This window comes from Fundulus heteroclitus, chromosome 18, assembly GCF_011125445.2.
Source record: "Fundulus heteroclitus isolate FHET01 chromosome 18, MU-UCD_Fhet_4.1, whole genome shotgun sequence".
Lineage (NCBI taxonomy): Eukaryota > Metazoa > Chordata > Actinopteri > Cyprinodontiformes > Fundulidae > Fundulus > Fundulus heteroclitus.
Window position 1 is genome coordinate 27,571,486 of NC_046378.1, and position 22,162 is coordinate 27,593,647.

At 38.7% G+C, this 22,162-nt stretch overlaps 1 pseudogene; it reads right to left on the reverse strand.

Moving 5' to 3' along the window:
• Positions 1-17,139, reverse strand: part of LOC118566775 — a 34,421-nt pseudogene extending 17,282 nt beyond the window's left edge.
• Positions 17,140-22,162: the final 5,023 nt, after the last annotated feature.

Sequence of the window (22,162 nt, forward strand, 5' to 3'; positions counted from 1 at the left end):
TACAAATTAGATATCTCTCTCAAAGTAGCTCTCACAATAAAAATGTTGAAAATACAAATAAACCTTTACAGTATCCTGACTAAAGGTCTGTTCTGTGTATGAAAAGTCGAAAAGGAGTTATTTTCAACAGTTGAGAAATAACTTTGCAAGTTAACATCACAAACTAATATATGTAGAAGGCCAAACACAATGCTCTAGGATATATAGTTGCATACAGAAAATTATGAAGAAAGAGGAAAACGTAATTTAGCTGTCATTTTTAAAAACATTTGCATAATAATAGGCCCACTGGTAACATTAACACAGGCTATAAAAATCTACCAAGACATGGCACCGAGGAGGACACTCTTGTGAAGTAGCAACTATGCTTAAACCTTCTATTATTGAGCTCAAAGTTTCGAAAATACATTTGATGGTAAATATGGTTTACAGGGAGAACACAGATTGTAAAGCTGTAACAGCTTTTAAATTTTGCTTGAATAAACCCTATTAGATTTTTCTTGAATAGCCTGTCAGCATAATTAAATATACAGCTGTTGCTGTATATATCCGACATTTTGGGGAGGGAAGAAATGTGAGTACCGAACTACGATCGCCTCCAAAGAACCAAGGTGGCTAGAGTCGGCTCTGGTTTTACGTGAAACCCCCTGTAGCTTTTGTTACTAAAACCTTCATGGTCTGACCAGAGTAGTTGTTCCCAGATAAAGTTCAGGAAGTATCTAACAAATTTCACATGTTTATGTGTGATGATAAGACACAAAATTGTTTTCCCTGGCTTGTCTTCCAAACAATTGTTTGACACGTGAGCATCTAATGGCTGTTTCTACAGACTTGGTGACCCCAAGATCCCACCGCTTTCTGCAGTTCTTTAACAGTAAGCTTTGGCTCCCTCACCTCTTTACTGTCCCTGGGGACAAGATAATTACAGATCCTGGTCCAGCCTGCTGGCCAATGGCTAAAAGAAAAATGTCCATTGCCGCTCATCATATTCATGCTTTAGGGAAAGACAGAGATGGATTACAAATTAGATGTTACAAAAAAAATTATCAGCCTGAAGAAGCAAGGTGTATATCCAAAAAATGGCTTTGGGTAAATAAGAAGCAACAACTGCACCACAAGTGGGTTTTTTAATGTCTAATGTTTTTACTATTTTCTCTAAAAAAATATTCAACTTATAGGTTATATTTTTCTAACATTTTCCATGTGAGACTATGTTACTACCATAATAGCACTACTTTTAAAACTTTTCACACAACTACATTGTATATCAGGGTGACAGAAAAATTGTGAGATTCAGTGTGAGATGATTAAATAACAGGTTATGAAAATATGTAAAAGACATAATGTAGCAGGAGATGAAACTTTGGAAACACGTATTAATAAATCATGGTTGAGTAGGTGTCCTATATTGTAAACACGGTCCAAAAAAAGCAAAATGCATAAATACTATTGTTCCGTACGTGGGTGGTTTTATCATACCAACTGCAGCACAGGCAAATCTGTGATGCCAATTTTGATGGGGTTATTTTGATGTTATTTTCTCCAAATTGTGTGTTTCTATGTGGTTCATGCTTTGGTGGTGGGGGAGGTTTTGCCTTGCATTTTTCTGGCTCAACTTCTTCTTAGAAATAACCCCCTAAATGTATAAAATTACCAATAATGGGGGCTTTTACGCCGTCTCGATCTTTGTTCAAATGCCAGAGTAAATCACAAGGAAATGGCCATCTGCCAGTGATCTTAAGTGCAGCACAAAATCAATATTACAAGCTTAAAATGCAACTTGACATAAGAACAGAACACCATGAAATAATCTTGGCTTATGCGAGCGAGAGCTGTGTGATCACCAGCAAAACTGTTTCAAATAATACAACAGAATGACAAATAATAGCTGATAAAAGGAAGAATGGGGACTTGGTATTCACAGAGCTGCATTAAATAATTATTAGCTGGAATGTCCATTTTTTAAAAGGAAGAATTTACAGTGGTCTTTGTGTGTGTCCAGCCTGGTGGGATGAATCTAGTATTAGTCAACAATGAAGCTGTGTTTTTCTCTTTGTCTTGGGATGTATCAGGAAATACACTGATCAGCTACAATGTTTAGGTGGGTGGCGTGTTTAAAATAACACCCATATGAGTTTCAAGACCTTCAGTCATCAAGCAGAACACAGCTCTGAAGTAGATGATCAACACTATTCACTTCTTGTTCAAGTTTAAGTAATGTTCTTGATATTTGTCCTCAGATTTTAACCTCAGCAGCAGAGGTGTAACCACAGCAAACATTGGTGCACAATAATATTTCTGCTTGAAGAAAATGTCTTTGCTCACTGGAAAGAAGAGCCCCTACCACAAACAGTCAATACCCTTTACATTTCCTGTTAAATAAATACATTTCATTCACAACTGTCGCCCCTAGATCAAGTTTTCACCTTACCAGAGGCAAGACCAAGCTATCAGACTACATAGGGGGTTACTGCGAATCTGCACAAAATATGCACACATGTATTTTCCACTAATCTTCATGTAGAAGCTGATTGATCAGCCTTAAAAATGTTAAGGTATTCAAGGACATCAAGGACACCTTGCAAATAAAATTCAACACACACACACACACACACACACACACAAGTAAGACAGCAGAAATTGTGTAATATAACGCATATTTAGAGGCCACAATTGATTATTTTGTCACAACTATATTCAGCTTTGCTGCTCGCACAGCAATTCCTTTCCATATCTGAGGTTAAAAGTTATGTATAAAAGCTTATGGGAAAGAAGCCAAGCACTAGGCAGCCAGAAGTTGGGAAAAGATGTCACACAGAGAACACGGGCACGAATGTATAATGCAGTGGCCACCAAGGGAGAAAGGAGTGATAACAAAGTCTCAGCTCAAATAAAAAGTAAAAACAATGAAATTTTAAATGGTGAATAGTCCAGTGAGGAGGAGGTTGTCAGGAAAATTATTGTCTTGGAGGAAGTAGGTTTGAAATCTAACTAACTGGCTCTCTCCACATTTGAAAAAGCTGTGACCGAAGCTGGTGGAGGAGATTGACGGTATTGACAGTTTGTTATTACGATGGTTTATTTTATTCTTGTGCTGTTTAGGCATGTGGTATTCACAGTGTTGTGTCCATACAAGAGGTGGTGCGTTTATTTTTTTTATGAACTTACAAATAAAGATGTTTTATTTTACGATTGGAAGTTTTAGTACAGTTGGTTTATTTTTGACACTGAATGGCTGCTGCAAACAGATTTTTCGGATACACCTTTCCTATTTAAAGAAAGGTAAAGATGGCTGGTTGTTGTTTAATGCAACACAGTCAAACTGTTAGATGTGTAAACATCTGACAAGCCTTTGTGAAGACCCAGTGACACAATCCAGAGAATACCCACCCACAGCACTAAGCACAAGGTGATCCATTGGCCAAGACCCAGAGGGCCCCTAGGGGTCAATGATATCTCAAAACCATTCCCAACTCACAGCAGCATCCACACTATGCAATAGCACGGCCACCAACCCCAGCCAAGCCACAGTCGTGATTTAGAAGCCAGCAGATAACTGGACACCCCAAACCTCAGCAGAGCCAAGCTAGTACAACACAACCCAAAGACTGCAACCTCCACCTTCAGTCAACTCCACCTAAAAGTCAAATAGCACAGAGTGGGTCAGTAGTTACCGCAGCCCACAACCCATCTAGCCTGACGGACACTCAACCCAGAAATTGCCCCATAGCACAACACCCAAGGCACCCTCCCCCCAAGTGACACCACTAGAGTAAACCCATGCTCAGCCTCTTGCAACCACACCAGACCCGATATCTACAGTTCTCCAGAACTTTAGAGCACCCCCGAGGAAGATGTGGATCACCACAAAAGGCACACACTCAAATTTAAGTTGCAAGACAACCAAGTCAAACCTCCTGGACGGTCATTAAAATAGTAAAGGTTTTAAAATCAATAATCTGCTTTGCCAATGGTGAAGAGGCAGATGGTGATTGATTTAAATCAGTACTATCCACCTCTGCAGGCTTTCTGGTACTAAGCTATGATGAAAAAGCACTTTCAAACCAGCAGCTCAAAACTCAGAAGACCTTTACAGATAACAATATCAATGTCATGTAGTAGAACTGATTTAGAAAGTACTTTTAGTGAGGGGCATCACCACAGTATTCCGAGGAAGACCGTAGAAGTCACTTAGAGAAACTAAGTTATGAAGATGTGAGCCACGGTAATGGTATAATGAAGGGAAAGGTTAGGTACAATGTTTTTGACAGAAAGTGAGTTGTATGAGAAGACTCTGGTGAGAAATAAAATAAAATCATTTCTCACTGCATTGTGGAATTCAATGAGTCCATGGAAGGCTGCATTAAAGGAGACCTATGAATTTGAATGTCTGTAAATATAGACATAACACCAGCAACGTCAAAAGCAGGAGTTTAGGGGACATGTAAAATGCAGATGTTTTGGGGAGAATTAAACGCTACAAAAGCATTTTTCATAATAATACTGAATTTACTGCCATCCTGTTAAATGGGCACATTACGGCACAATTTAGTGCATTATCAGGGTTTAGAATAGAATAGAATAGAATAGAATAGAATAGAATAGAATAGAATAGAATAGAATTTATCTTATCTTATCTTTGTCCTATAAGTATATAGGTTTGTAAAAATAAAGATGGATGAAGTTAATAATTAAAGACATAAAAGAGAGAGATATTTAGTAAGGCAACAAAAAGAGAATGTAGCTGGTATGTAGAAAATTTTGATTTTAATTGAGACTCAAGGTCTCAGTGACAGCCATAAAAGCCGAGACGAATATCAGGTGAATACATAAATAAATATATATGAAACACCCCTCTTGTTTCTCTTCACTTGGCATAAAATCTGCATAATAAGTATAATTCGAAAAGAGCAACTTTACAATAGCATATGAGGACATTTCTTTCATTCTGTTTTTTGCATAGAAGTGTTCCAGAAGTTGCCCTTTAGGTTTATGCTGCTGTAATCCAAGGATAAACCCAAAGGCCACATGAGGTTGAGAACACAGCTGGGAATTTTAAATGAGAAAAAGTGTCAACAGGACATTGTAGTACTTCTCCATAATGGAAGAATAAGTCATTTCTCAATATGGCTCATTAATCATGTTTCTGATTTCGGCCTGATGGACAAGAGTAGATTTAAAAAAAAATGAATAAATATCTTAAAGGGGTAATATGCAGAATTCACTTTTCTAGCTCTCAAAAACATTTTGTTATGTACTTGGAGTCTCTAAAAATGCAGAAAGTGTGAATGTATTCTGTCCAGGTGCTGCATAGACATCTTTATATTCTTTTGAGTCATATTTTTCAAGCCCTTCAGTTTTCTCTGTTTTCTATTACATTTTTTTTTTACATCACAGTGTTGGCTGCTTGACTGCTAAACAGGTTCATTGACCTTCCATCTTTACCAGACTTGCAAATTCTTCATTTTTATTTCTCTGAGCGATTTTATAATCAAAGCTAAAGGATGCCAAAGCTACAAGTGTATAAGTCAAAATGTCCGGTTGTTCATTACACCGTTCCCCAGCATGTTACAAACATGGCTGAATGGGATGGAGCAGAACACTCTGCGACCTGGAAGGGGCGCAGGGTGTGAAGAGCCTCCTTCAAATTTAAAGAAACAGCAACGAGTTGCTCTCAGACGCACTTCAGAACAGTTGTAAAAAGAGGAAATTTGGGGGTAAAGCATTGTGGTCCCACTTTATGTTGGTCACAACTGAATGAGTTCAATCTGAAAAGGAAGAACTGAAAAGCATATGTCCCCTTTAATTAATGATAAATACTAAACAAATCACACATATGAGGGAGAATCGGGCTTTTGGAGGAAAAATGGATGGATGTAAAACAAAGCTTTTCAGGTCTGGTGGTCAATAATTTGCATTCATTGGTATATGTTGATAGTTCACTATCACATGGTCACTCATCATTGTTGAAAAGCATCTTTTTCAACAGGAAAGAAATTTTTTATGAGTCCATATGTAAAGATATATCAAGTTATGTACATGAAGCAAATTAATTGTGTTGGATGTTCTCAATTATTATATATATTGTGTGTGTACCTGGATGAAAGGGGAAAATGTATTAATGGGTAATACATGCAACTGCCTAAACATGGGTTACAGTTCTTACCCTATTTGATGATCAGCTAACCATCTGGATATTATAGTTGAATGCTATAGACATAGTTTGAGAATGCATTAAAAAGTAGTAAACCCCTTAACCAACATCAATTGGCATGAAGCATTTGTGATAACTGGCCATGAGCCTTTTTCACTTCCCATTGGAGGAATTCTGGTTTAGTTTTCAACTCAATCTCTCTCACCACAACTCTCACATCACACTGGGAGGTTTTCAAGCACAAACAGCTGCAGCATTTCCATTGGCTACAAGACCAGATTTTGAGTTGGCCACTTCATTTTGAGCCATTCAGATCCCTTCCAGAATTTTCTGGAAAACACCTTAATTTATGATGTTGTAGATTACAGAAAGAGATTTTTGAATCATGTAGTAACAAATGGTTGCCACATGCAGACATTGTCAGTGATCCTGTGTTAATGTGTGCCCATTAAACTTCACTCTGCTGTGTTAAAGGTTGTGCATGATGAGTCCAGGCACTCAGGTGTGGGGAAGACATATAATCGGGTCCTGAGACATTATTTCTGGCCGTTTCTGAAATTGGCCAGAAACATTTGTCAGCTCTCTGCCAAGCCCAACCAAGTTTTGAAGCCTTTCCATTTGATTCCAATTGTTGTAGCATCTGAGTCATTTGAGGATTTAATAATTTACTGTGTGGGCCTGTTGCTTCGTTCAAGGCCTGGGTCATTACCTGTTCACAGTGATGTGTGAAGTTATGCAGCGGTTTCCAGCTGCTATACAATATAATAACTGCCAGGGCGCTGATGCACACACTTACCCAGTTAATTTCGATGTTTGGCATTCCAAAAGTCAGAACAAGGTACAAACTTTTCAGAACATTTGCTCAGTCAGGTCGTGAAACTGCTCCGAGTATGGCACAGTAAAGCAACAGCATATCATCCGGAGAGTCAGGGGGCATTAGAAGATTTTCATCAATTACTGAGGTCTCCCCTGCACACTTAATGCATGGAATTGGGAGGTGATTGCAATGAAGGGTGGCTTGCCTGATTTTGAGGGAATGGAAGATCACTCAGGAAAGTACAGGGTTTAGCCTGAATGACTTGTTTTTTTGCACACACAGTGAAGGGTCCATTGACTGGCGGACCACCTGAAAGAGCCTGATCCACTGAAAAACTTGGTGGTTTTGTGTGTGCGTATACTTGTACTTGCAGCTGAGTGAGAACATTTTTGTTCATCTTATTAGTAAAGTGAGGACTTCGATGTAAAAGGAGGACCTTTTTTAGGTCCTCGGTTTTTTCCTTGTCTAGGGGTTAGGTTTAGGGCTAAGATGTCAATTAGGCTTAGGTTTAGGGTAAGGCCATAGAAAGGGTCGCAAATTAATGGAAGTCAATGGATGTCAAGACACAGTCCTCAATCAGTATTTAAAACAAGGATATGTGTGTGTGTGTGTGTGTGTGTGTGTGTGTGTGTGTCTGTCTGTGTGTGAATTATCCAGTGTTGTAGTCAAGTCACTATGCCTCGAGTCCGAGTCCAGGTTCGAGTCACCAGTGTTCAAGTCCGAGTCAAGTCCAAGTCATTAAAAAAAAAATCCGAGTCGAGTCCGAGTCGAGTCCACTACTCATCCGAGTCAAGTCCGAGTCGAGTCACTATTGACGTGTGATGTATGACATGAAGCAGTAACATTCCATTGCACTAATAACTCTTTCGCTGTAGTTACCCTGGTTTTACTCGGTAAAACGACTGCTTTTTCCAAGTCTAAGACGTCTCCTAACCATGGTTTTTAAACATTGTTGTTATGGAACGCGCAACAGCGACTCGAGGTACGCTGATATGCCGCATATGAAGGATGTTAAAGCCGCAAGCGGCGTCGATCAGCCCTCGCAGCCAAGCGCACTCCGGCCTATTGGCCACCGCCGCGAAGCCGGCGGGCGGGCGGGGTTCGCGCACCGCCGCGGTGCCGGCCGGCCGGAGCCGCCCGCCCGCCGGCCGCCCGGAGCCGCCCGCCCGCCAGCCGCCCGGAGCCGCGGCGGGGTTCGCGCACCACCGGCCGCCCGCCACCACAAACGCGTTCGGCAGCGTTCCCCCATGACTCACAACAAATCTGGTGCAGATCGGTCGATGTAGCGAGGAGATCCAGCCGTTGGATAATGATAATGCATTTGGCCACCGGACCGGACTAAATTGTTCGGCGGGCCGGAAAATGTATACCGATTCCTGGACGGTGACTACAAACAGAAAAAAACTGCAAATGACACCATGAACGCCGAGCAGGAGAAAAACAACGTCTTACCTTTCTATCAACTCAGCCAGTTTTCCAGTCTTTATAAGCCCTCGACACTCAAGCCATCGTTTGAGCTGAACGCTGGTATGTTATTCCACAGTTCTACCAGTAAAATGGGCGCCTGGACATCCTCTTGTGAAAGTTTAACAGCTGAAAAGTCGGTCATATAGTTGTATCTGTTGCATGTGTAACGGCTGGTTGCTACGTGCGCTCTCACACTGTTTGCCCAACCTTAGCGGCAAGGGGCGTTGCTCATAAGATGGTGACGTCACGTGCGCGGTACGACATTTAGATATTAAAATCATACACCAAATAATATTCTAATGACATTAAAATTATAGCCTAATGATATAAAAAAGTCGAGTCTTTTTCTCAATTTCCGAGTCAGAATGATCTGAATGTAGGAGTCCGAGTCCAAGTTCGAGTCATCAGTGCTCAAGTCCAAGTCAAGTCACGAGTCTCTAAATTTAGCTAATGACTCGGACTCGAGTTCGAGTCTCGGACTCGAGTACTACAACACTGGAATTATCACTAAATAACTAAATCACCTTAAAACTGTGAAGCTCTATGACTTGAGCTGTCATTATTGATCCATCACATCTGAGAGAACAGTAATATGAAAACACAAATAGCACAGAAACACACATTGATCTAGGAATCCTTTTATGTTATATGCTCCTCTTACCCAGATGCACCACTGAGCGCCACAGGAAATCATTCCTGCCTGTGGCTATCAATCTCTACAACGCCTCCCTCAGTTATACTAACACCCTCCCTCCATATCTGTCATTTATGCATTCTCTGCACTGTTCTTGCACAAGTCACCATCACTTCACTGGGATTCCCAAGTTGAAGTGATATGACTATTGTGATATGGTAATACCTTGTTGTAAATATATATATATAACAATGTTTGTATTCTGGAGCATGTAACAAAAGTAATTTCCCCCTGGGATCATTAAAGTATGTCTGAGTCTGAGTCTGAATCTGAGTAGTGGATGATCTGCCTCCCCTGGATGATGTCACAGCTAACAGAATGCCAGACCAGGTGTACCTATTATGAAGAGAAAAATAACAGAGAACAAAAAGTTAAAAGTTGAAATAACAACAAACAATGCATATTGGAAAACAGTAGGAGAACTCAGCAGAGTGAGAAAAATAGACCCTGATGTCTTCCAGCAGCCTAAGCCTATAGCAGCATAACTACAGAGATAACACAGGGTAACATAAGCCACTCTAACTATAAGCTTTATCAAAAAGGAAAGTTTTAAGCCTGGTCTTAAAAGTAGACAGGGTGGCTGCTTCACGGACCAAATCTGAGAGTTTCACAGGTAAGGAGCCTTTGAGGAGACTCTGGGAACCATCAGTAGTCCTGCAGTCTGAGAGTGAAGTGCTCTGTTAGGAACATACGGGGTAATCAGATCTTTGATATAAAATAGGAGAAATATAGCCTAAAATAGGAGAAATATGATCTCTCTTGATGATTTTCATCAGAACTCTTGATGCAGACTTCAAACTGCATTTTGTGGATTTTCTGATAGTAAAGAATTGCGATAGTCCAGTCTTGAAGTAGCAAATGCATGGACTAGTTTTTCAGTGTCCCTACTGGACAAAATATTTCTAATTTTATTACACTTATCGTATCCAGACTCATATCAAGGAAAACGATCAAGGATCACAAACAGGCTGATGGACGAGGTGGACGAAGACTGGCAGGCTTGATGGTCAGAAACAGTCCAGAAATGGTACACAGACAAACAGGCAGGGATCAGGCAAGATCAAATAATCCTTAACAGGGTAGGTCCAGTACACAGTTTAGCAGGCAGGAACAGGCAGGAAAAACAGGTTCAGGGATCAGGCTGGCTCATAATCTTAAAAGGTAATTTGGGTCTAAATCAACAGGTCAGTCAAGAAAGAGAAATGCTGGATAGAACTCACCGAACGGCTTGTAATGATCTAGCACTGATGACTCGTCTGAAGGCTGCTTAAATACTAACAGATGCAGGTGGATCATGTGCGAGGTAATTGGGCGGAGCTAAGCAGGTGTGTGAAATGAGTGATCAGACCAGGCATCAGTGCCGAGATCATGACATTGGGAGCTTGATGGTTCTTCTTCGGAGCTTAGCTGTTCCTAAGATTTCATTCTTCTGGACTGAGATGTCTGATGTTTCTCAAGGTATCTGTTGGAGTCAATTCTCCAGAATGGAGGTTGCTCCGATGACCACAGGCATTACTGTTGTCTTCACCTTCCAGGCTCTTTCTAGTTCTTCCCTGAGCCCTTGGTATTTCTCCAGTTTCTCATGGATGTGTGTGTATATATATATATATATATGTCAGGGTTCTCTGTGTTTTGGCTGCTCTAACTCTACTCTTCAGGTGTGTCTAGTTGGCTGTGGAGGCGTGGTCCACACCTGCAGCTCGTTGCAGGCGGCTTCCTCTGGCGTCTTAAGCAGAGCGCTGACAGATGGAAGACGCCGGAGCCTTAACCAGTCGTGGTACGACGTGGCCTCAGTCCCAACTCTCGGAGACCAGCTTGTGAGTTTTTTGTTACTCTTCATTTTTGGATTAATTTTTGAACCTCTCTGTTGCTTCAGATTTTGGTGCTTGGATGCACTCACCTGTCTTGACGTCTCGTCCGAAGAAACAGACCAGCGGAACCTGCCTGCTCAGATTTTGCTCTGGCGCTCCCCTCATACTTCCTGGAAGTTACCCAGCGAGGCCTGAGATCCCCTCTCCCGGGTTCTGTTGGTTCTGTGTTCACTCTGGTCAATCCGTCTGTCAACCGTTGCCGATGAGGCTCGCTCAGGATTCCTCGCCAGCTACATCAGCCGCCCTCAGCCACTAGCCGCCTATCTCCAGCAGAGTAGTATCATAGAGTTCTCCTGACGCTACTTCTTCCCGGTTAGGTCCGCCCAGCCTAATGGTAAGCAGCGCTACTTCTAGCAATTCTCCGGGTTCTTCCTTCAGAGTACTCACTCACTCTCTCTTGCAGACTTTCCAGCCGTGACGTTCTGACCCAGCCGATTCACCTGTAGTTCCGTCCGTAGACCTGCCTGTTTTCCAAATAAAATATCTTAAAACTGTGCATTGCCTCCCGTTCGTATCTGCATGTGGACTCGTCACCTGAAAACCATGACAATATATATATATATATATATATATATATATATATATATATATATATATATATATATATATATATATACAAATATATATATACCAAGTAGGTTTAAATAATCTCTGTCGAACAATGGGTATTTGACATGTGAGCAAAGTATAGGTATTTTAGTGTTACCGCATGTTCAGCGAAAGGGAACGAAAGAAGCAGCTCTACCCACATATACGTCAGTATCACAACTGCAAGCCACACACACACACACACACACACACACACACGCACACACACACACACACACACACACACACACAAAAAAACAAGGAAAATTAATTTATTACATATTCAGAACTAGTGTTAGAATTAAACATTCCATCTAGATCAAACTGTTTTACACACCTGTTTCAAAGTGGATCAAATCTTTGTGGACAGAATATAGGTTTCATTTTCAATCACTAGTTACAGTGCAAGTTTGCTCAAATTTTTAATAAGCTTTCAAGGTTAATTACCATAGTTCTATGTATCAGTTAAAAGTTGGCTACCTACGCCTTACAGTCCTTGGCAGGAACTCAGTCAATTTGTGAAAAAAAAAAACATTAATAATCATAATCTGTTTTCATGGGCTTTGTGACTTACATTAATTCTAGTTTATGGGCTAGAGAAAAGTTGGGCAAGGATCAAGGTTGGAGATAGGAGATGCTGAATGAATGCTAGAGTGGACAACAAAGTGATAACTCAAAAATGCTCAAGAGACTCGTTCCAGTTGCTGTATGTCATAGCCATAAACCTACCACTGCTATTTTATTTTCTATTGGCCTCAATTTGTCAAGAAGGACTGTGAGCATGTCAGGGGTCCCCCTCATAATTGTGAACAAGCTACCAGTGAAGAGAGATGCTCAAACAGCAGCCGTAAACCTGTTCTAATACCAATAATACTTAAAGCAGAATAATCACTGCCAAGCAACTTCGTTTCCTTGCCCCCCCTCTCTCTTCCCTTCTATGTGAGATGCCTTAGGGGTTGGTGTGTCATGCCTGGCATAAATAGAAAGCTGAATTTCCATCTGTCTGGGAAAAAAGCTGGCAAAGCTGTCACCACAGTTCACTTATTTTGAATCTTTCTCATAGATGAGAAAATTTAAAGGCAGCATGCAACTAAAAATCATTTTATGACTCAGCTGTTGTTTTTCCATACAAAAATGCTCTCACATGGTCATTTCTGCACAATCATGTTGGGAAGTGGCTCTATAAAGTCCTCTAGTTCACAAACAGAAATCACATTATAAAAACCTTAATTTTAAATGTCACTACTGCAATAAATAACTCTGTAATTAAGTGTGAACAGCTTTAAATTAGTAATTTGTTGCCAGATTTGTTTGTGTCTGAACACAGAAGGTGACAGAAAGGTCATGAGTAGTTATAATATTCCTGCACATTTTTCATGCCAAGTTTCATTAATTTCAAACAGATTTTTAGACCATTTGTCAAATATAGATATCAGATTTTACAATGAGGTTATGACAGAGATGTTTTGCAGTGGCAAGGCTTTACATAAATATAATAAAATGTAATAGGCAGGAAGGAAGAGATGGATGGATGGATGGATGGATGGATGGATGGATGGATGGATGGATGGATGGATGGATGGATGGATGGATGGATGGATGGATGGATGGATGGATGGATGGATGGATGGATGGATGGATGGATGGATCCATTCTCAATCCCAATTCTTTTTAAAATAAGATTATTTTCTGCCTAGTTTATTCAAAGGACCAAGCTATCCAAATAGGTTAGTTGCTCAGATGTTTTCTTTTTAATTACTCCTCCAAACAAACTGCTCGAGTAACGCTGCTAATATTCTCACTTTACTAATAATATGTAGGCATTGTTTAACAAATTTTCTAGTTAAATGAATAACACAATTTATAAGCTCCCTGTAGTTCTACAAGGAAACACATTTAAAATGCTGTTCAGCAGGCTTGGCCTTTATCGCTGTATGGCAGCATAATAAGGTATTTAAAAGCCTTATGGTATTAATCTCAGGGTATTAATCTGAAAAACACAGGTTACCATCCCTCTATTAAACTGACAAAGAGCCAGAGCCTATAAAGAGACAGTCAAAGAGTGGGCTTTTTTGTTATAATAACAGTACCTATTACTGAAAAATGTTTTGGATCTTTGGATCTCCCATGAATCTAGGTTATTTTCCTATGCACGTTTTGAATATGTATACATTAAACATATGACTAGATATTCTTTTAGGTCAAGGAGTGTGTTCACTTTGCAAAACACAGAGTTCATAAATCATAAAATTGAAAGAAAAATATGTATCTGGAAAATAGATGTTAGGGTATTTGGAAAGAAGAACAACAATTTAAAGGCTGCTATGTTTTGTCAGCTCATTAAAGGCAGGCATTGTCAGAATCAGAAATACTTTAATAATCCCATATATATATATATATATATATATATATATATATACAGATCTAAACATTACCATAATGATTTATTTTGTGTGTGAGCTGTAAGTAATTTTTTAAAGGATTTGCCCATCATTCATAGCTCTAGACTCTATGATCTAGCTATGATCTAAACTAGAAATAAGATCTAAACCTTTGAAAATAAAGTTTGAGTTACCCTGATACCATTGCAAAACATTTATAAATGTTGCCTGTTAGAAAATGTATTTTACTTAGATTACCTGAATTACTCACTTATGACAAAAACTCTGTTTGGTTACAAAAACAGTGTTACTTTATATTTCCCCAAAGACCAAAAAAGGATGATAGCGTCAAGTAAAGCTTTTGGGTTGCCAGAAAACTTTCACCTTGTTCTATAAATGTGCTTGTGGGATTCCAACTGATTTTAACTGCAGAAGGTTTCCAGTTCTGTAAGATTTTTGAGCTATTTTTCATGCATCAGTCTTTTGAGGTCTATCTGTAGACTTTAAATAATCTGGAGACTATGAGGACCAGGGAGAAATCTTTCATTTACATTTGTTGAAGTGGGCTGCTCCACATTGGAGTTGGAGATAAAGCATCTGGAAAATAGAGTGATAATATTTTTTCATTTTATCCAGGAGTGCAATATGCCTTTAGAAATTACATGTTTTACATGCGTCCATTGTGTGTAACTTGTCACTGGCAAGAAAATAATGAATCCTTTAGCACACAAAACATGCCTTTTATTCTTGCTTCAATGTGGTAAAGGATTTTCATCTCATTATTCTTCCATTAAGGCAGTAAATGTACAGGTGCAACTTTATCAAATAAAATTACCCATCCCTCAAGAGTTTTGACTAAATCCTTTGAAAGGGTTTGAAGTATTTAAACAAGGTTTTTCAATTCTACAATTAGTTTTTTAGATGAAAGTTTTCTTTGATTTTCAGTTGTCAGCCTGACCACCACAGGTCCACTTCAATAAAATTTCTTAATTACATCACAAACTGAGATAATAGGTAGCTGAAACCACATTGGTATCTTTTTATAGCTGTCTGCTGATTTGTGGTCATCAATTAATTAAATGTTCAGACAGCAAAGGGACCAAGTCAGAGAAGCTAATGGCTGTTGATTAATGACAAATTATTTTAAGTAGTTTAATAATGACAAAACTGCATTTTTTTGTGATTTTTCCAACATTAGCTATTCAAGATAATGTTTATGTAAAAGTTAATTTACAGAATAAAACAAAAAACATTATCCTAACCTGAAATACACCTTAGATATACCTGATGGAAACATATGAGTACAAGCTCATGGTTGATCATTGTTTTGTTTTTGTTTTTCTCTATGAACTACTGAGAATAAAATCTGTTTTAGTGTAATTTTATACAATGTTTGGTCTCTTGCTGCACTTTTGTGAAGTGAAACAGATTCATTATACCTTTGTCCATCCAGAGAGTATGACTTTATAGAACCCACATACTTTAGAGCATTAGAAAAAATAAAAATCTTGACAGCATGAAGCATAAATAAATCTCAAATTATCCATTTTGTATTCCAAGCAAATAAGAAGTTAGAAAAAAAATACTTTTCTGACACAAACAACACTACCTTTTATGGACCCCAAAGGCCTTTTGTGGTAAATAAAAGATTATTATTTTTTGCCAAAAAAAGACCTTTCTATTCGGTATGTGTCAAACTGATGTGTAACTGCTTTTTTGGCAACACAGAATAAGTTGAAGTGAGCACTTCTACTTTCCTCCTAAAAATCATTTACTCTGAAAAACTGTGGGGGATTTGTAAAAATAAGTAGCTGAAGAAGACGGCTTTCTGCCCCCCAGTACCCCAATTACCCCTGTATTTAAAAAATGTAGTCCTGGGTTTTAACTTTTAGCTGCATCAGCAACTCCTTTTTTGTTTGTTTGTTCATTTTTGTTGTTTTTGTTTGTTTTGTTTTTTTGGGGGGGGGGGTAAAAGATAGCAGCTGCCATCTGATTGTATATCATCCTTTTAGCAGTCCTTCCCACAACTCCCCAGTAATTTGAGGTGACATTTCAGGACTGAATGAAATGTCATGATGAAACAATCTGTAGACGGATATGGAGTATGAGCGCCGTCTGAGGGCTAACGTTTTGACAGCTACATTAGTGTTGTTAATCCTTCACAATTATTGCTAGATTATGTGTATAAAGGTGAGACTTTCAGATGCTTGTATTCACTATTGCCATGCCTACTGCAAAATAGCCTAGTCTGGTAACAGGTGTAAAAAGATAGGGAATACTAATTTTGCTTCTGCTCATCAGAGTAACAATGTTAAAAGTATTCAGAGCAGAAATTCACCCTGTTTCATTTACTGGAATGCTGCCATAAAATATTTGTCCTAATTGGACATTGAGGCCTTTTACACCTAGAAGTAGCAGAGTGCCTTTAAATCCTTGGGTATGGTTCTGGTCTTATGGCTCTCTGCTCAGACAAAATTTCTCCTAACCTCCTTTCTCTCCTCACTGGACAAATCATCTGCCTCATATGTTTGCTGTGGAAAATTGTATTGATGTACATAACTCTGATCATATCTTGTCTGGATTCACCTGCATAACTTTCCCGTGTGAAAGAAGCTCACATGCTTACAGATTTACAATTGTGTTTCCACATCCAAGGACACAGAGAGGAGTTGAGTTAGATAGGAACTGGATCGTACCAGTGGCTGCACTCCTCTGAAGATTACTCCCACTTTCTATGTTAACCCAGAATGTATGAAAGTTTAGTGTGCCCTTTTCCTCTCGCTCTGTTTCCTGACTGCGTTGGGGGACAGAGACATTCAAACCCTCATGTCTTTGAATTAAACTTACAAACACAAAGATGCATTTTTTTTTTTTTTGCTTTTCATGAGTTGTGTGACCCTGCCAGTCTTCACCACTCCCTTTCCTTCCCACACTACGGCAACCACTGGACCTGACCTCATGTACTCGACGAGGGTAGGACAGAAGGGTCAGTCCTTCAGGTCTATGTAGTGGTCCATTAGAAGGTCCTCAGAGGCCTCAAGCATCTTCATGGCAACGAGTTTGAAGCCCTTCATCTCAAACCGTTTGATGATCTCGCCGATGATGTCGCGTTGCACGCCGTCGGGCTTGATGGCGATTAAGGTGCGCTCCTCTGATTCGGCCATTTTTCTTCAGGTTCAAAGTGGAGAAATTGCTGTTATTACTTTCACCTGGGTGACCATGGTGCTCTGCATTAAGCTTTGTGTTCTGCATGTAACATTATCGCTCTTTGGTAACTTTCAGCTACTTTCTTGGCTGTCTTGGACTTTTATCTATACGTATTTATATGTTTCTCTGTTTTGGACATTGATATCATTTTTCTGAGTTACAACACAAACACAATAGAAATGGTAAAGATATAACATCCTGTTGAAATCTTCACTTTGCTGAAAGTCTTAAAATAATTTTCTATCTAGTTTGATTGGAAATCTTTGGGAAAGTTTGATTTTATTCTCTCAAATTGGGAAGTCATCATACTACCTACAAAATATTTTTTTTGTGGCAGAAAACTACTCTTTCAGGGTTACAGTTAGACACAGTTGGCGTAGCATACAATATTTTAAAAAAACTTTTCAGTACCAAATACACTTCACCAACAACTGAGAAACTGTCCAAGCCTGTTAGAAATGAAAAGACTAAAAACATCTAAAATGTTAGAAGTTGAATTTGCACAACTCGACTTTTCCCCCAGAACCATCATCTCTTTTGTTCCTCTTTACTGGATGATTACTAAATTGAAAATTATTCCAGCACTGAACAGGTTTCCAACTGAGAAATGAGTCAGCTTTGATTGGACTATTTATACAAATCCAAACTGTAAATGTTCTTGATAAATGATTGAATAATTTGTCTAAAGAAAAAATGATATTATGAATTCTGATGATTATTAGCAATAACAGAAAAAGGCCTCTTTAATAATGTCTTACATGCAACCTTACTGCTTAAATATGCTTGCAGTACAACTACAAACTCCCAGGGCCAGATGCATAAAGGGTGTGTTTCACTTATGGTTGACAATGAATGTTAGGTCAGAATTTATCCATCTTAGATATCCCACATACCATGCACCTATAAACGGTAAAGCAATTTATACCTTATATAGTAAATTGTACCTGCAAAATGTGTTTATTTGAATGCATAAACAATTAATTTGGAGACTAATTCGCCTGCATTGTATCCACCTGCTGTTTGTTTTTCTTAGCATGTGAGAACATCAGTGTGTTGTAATCTACTGTATTCTTTATTTTTTTCATATATTTGCCGGTTTCTTCACTCTTAACTTAAAGAGGACAGCTTTTTTCCTTTAGTCAGAGGTTGTTGTTTTTTCTTGTTTGTTTATTGTTTTTATGTTTTCAACAGGTTAATGATGAATGTTTGAGTATCGCATTGACAATTTCACTGTTTCTGTCTTTTGCTCTGATAGGCAAAGGCAATTTTATTTGTATAGCACATTTCAGTACAGAGACCATGCAAATTGCTTTACATGATTAAAATATAGGAAAATAAAACAGAATAAAAGCAACTAGGAATAAAATATAGAAACAAAATAGAACATGGGAAAATAGAAACTAAAAGCAATCATTAAAAACAGTTGGACTACAAAGTTGAACTAATGATGTTTCAGTAAAACAGTTTAACTAGAACAGTCATGCCTATTCAATTTGAGACACAAACAATACTTTTATAAAGAACAAAAAAAAAATTTAACACACATACGGTGATAAAAAGGGAAGAAAAAAAAGGTAGTGCATGTGAACAAAGTGACTGACATGTATGAGAGCAAACTGTAATATTCTGGGTTCTGTTCTGGTTATGTAAGTTATTTTACCCTCCTGTCTTTGGTTATCTGGCTACTTAGAGTTTTGTCTTGTCTAGATTATTGTTTAATGTTTGAGTTTATCCTGTTATGTCTTCATCAGCTTTTTAGTTTAGGTTTGGTTTTTGATCTGTTCTTGTTTTGAGACAAAAAAAAAAAAAAAAAAAAAAAAAAAAAAAACTAGAGCTTCAGCACTGATGTCTGGTCTAATTACTTATTCTGCGCTCCTGCCTAACTCCACCCCTGCTGCAATCACCTCTTACCGGTTTCACCTGCTTCCACCTCCATATAAACTGCTGAGACCAGACATCAGTGCCAGGTCGTCTGTTTGAGTATGGGTGAGTCTCCTCCTGCAAGTTTCTGTTTATTGGTTTGCTTTTGAATTTTTGACCCCTTGTCTCCAGTGATCTGAGCCATCATGTTTCTGTCTGTTCCTGCCCTGCTTGCCCAACTGGACTGTTTTGTTTCTCTGCCGTTTTTCGTGCAACAGGCTTTTTGGATTTTGTCTCTGTTTTGATTTCTGTTATTAAAGATCCTCCTTTTTAAAGAAACCTCTGCTGGTCTGGCTGAATTCTGGGTCCGCTTCCTCTGATCATTACACAAACCATACATGCAGATGTGGTGTCTTTGCAAAAAAAAAAAAAAGGACGGATAAAAAGTATCTCTGTGCAAAAACTATGGTGGCGATACTGTTTGGTGTACTTGTTTAATTAAAGCCAGTAGAACAGGACATATTTTTTATTTTTGTGAAGGAGAGGGAGACGCTTCAGACAGTAAAGCTGGAAGGAGTAGACTGTGAAGGTGGGTGAATTTAAATGCCTGGAGCGAACTATCAATAGTGGCAGACAGAGCACAGGAGAGGCGAAGAAAATGTGAAGTGAATGGAGAGAATTAGGTTTACGAGGTAATGAGACCTGCTGTGATGTATGCTTTGAATGGGTAGTTCAACAAAATACATGTGGAAGAGCTAAAGAGGTTAAAATTTTCTGTGGGAGTGATTAAAATGCACAGGAATAGAAATGAATACAGAAGGGCGGCTCTAGTTGAGCGGGTTGGAGAAGAAGGTTGAGAGGTAAGGGTGAAAGGAGTTGGTCAGGGACTTTAACTGATGTGTTGAAAAAGAATACAACAGTCTTACTTTTCTGCTTTCCAGCAGTGCTAGAAACAGGTCAGATATAATTCAGCTTTAAGAAATAAACACATCTCACTCTTTCCTTCCCTGACTCAACCTTTGACAACCTATTATAAATAAAAATAGTCAAATACTGTATAAATGAGCTCTCTGTGATTTAAAAGAATAGAAAATGCCAGAACGATACTGAATTAAATTATATTTTCATCTCAATTCTTTATTCTTACCAGTGAAGTTCAAGAAGCAGCAAAAAAAATGCTGGTAACCGTAATCAGAGGCTACTCACCGTCCAAATCACTGAAACATGAAGGTGCAGCCATGATTATTTTATCCCATTCAATTTTTAAAAGTTGATATCTCCGATATTTCAGGCTGCTATGCAAGAGACTGTTGTATTGGAATATGCTGAAAATAGACAGGTCAACCCTGAACAGGAATATTCCACAGACTCTTTAAAATACACTTTTTTTTTAACTTAGTTTCTGCAAACAGCTTATTGAATGTAACTGGGGAATTGCATGTGACTGATGTATTCATTCTCTGAATCCATGTACTGCCAGTGACATCTGTTCTGTAATGCTTCAGTATGATGCATGTAATACAATTTTTGTTAAAATACTTGTCATGTTCTGACAAGAGGCGGAAATGAACTTCCTCTGTAGGGTGGCCTGGCTCAACCTTAGAAAAAGGGTGAGGAGCTCTGTTATCCGGGGGGAGATCAAAGTAGACCCAGAACTTTCTGGGGTGCTATATGTACCTTCTGGTCTTGGGATCCTCCAAAAGATGTCGCTGGGTAGAGAGATGTTTGGGTTTGTTTCCTGGACCTGTAGCCCCAGGATGGATGGATGGATGGATGTTCTCCTCTTCAACTATACTGCATACTTTTTGTGGATGTTTTTTTCTGCACTGTTTGCTTTTGTAAATGTTTCAACCTCCCGTGAAGGCAAATTTCCCTTAGGGGACAATAATGTAATAATCAGATGTTATTTTTTCTTTTGCTATTACATAGTTGAAACGATCTTCACCAAACTCTTGCTGCAAGTTTCAACAGCATGCACATCTTTTTGTTAAAAACAAGGTTATTCATGTTGCCAGTTCACTTTGATCAAGAAAGGCACTCAAACATAATCCAACACTAAAAATGTATGAATCTTAACGCACATTTAGACTCGCATTGCGATTTTTGCCAAAGAAATTTAGTGTGCTGATCCAATAAGCATTCACAGTGTAACTCAAAGATAAGTCTGCACTCTACTTACACACATAACCTCACAGAAAGAGTCAGAAACAGACACACAAACACACCTATAGCGTGCCGTCAAATCGGTAGATGAGGGGTATAGAAGCAATGATGTCAGCAACACAAACTGTAAAAAAAAAACAGTGGTTACATCAGCAGGAATAGCTGATGGAGAAATCAACACATCTACTACACCCTTGTCTTCATATAACAGATTAACCAAAGTAATCGCTGTTGTTGCAGGTAATAACTGCAGACAGGTTCCTACGGTTAGACATTTCTGACCCTTTCTGTAAGAGTGACTTTCTAAAGCATCTTTATCAATGCAGGCATCAATAGACCAAGGCACTGAAATAATGTTTTGTACCTTCAGTATGCTAGTCTTGTAATGTAAAGAGGGACTGATTTAATTCTGCTTGTTGAAGAAAAGGAGCATATTGTGCATTTTCTCAGAAAACGAGTAATTTTCTGCTGAAAATCAAATCTATTTCTCATTACAGTGGCGGTGTTGGAAAGACGCAATGTTGTGTAACCACGGGACAATCTCGAACTGTTTTGAATGAAAGCTATTGTCTGATATCTGATTTTAGGAGGGAAAAAAAGAAGAAAACTTTACACAGAGCCATTTTTATTGAGTTAAATGACATGGATACACAAATATGCTAGAAATAAGACTTGTATTGGTCTTTTCTTTCAACAAAAAAATTGATTATTTAACTTTTATAACTTCCCTCTTATGAGCTTCTGGTACTCTACACAGAGACTTTAATAATGAATGCAGATATTAAAAAACGGTCTTTAACTGAAAAGAAGCATTGAGTCTGACAGAAAACTCTTGAATAAACCATTGAGGATGAAAGCAGTGCATTTGTGGTTATTTAATAAACGCAACAATCAACACACCTGCAACGCCTTGCAAAAGTATTCATACCCTTAGAAAATTCCTTCGTTTGGCTTATTTTG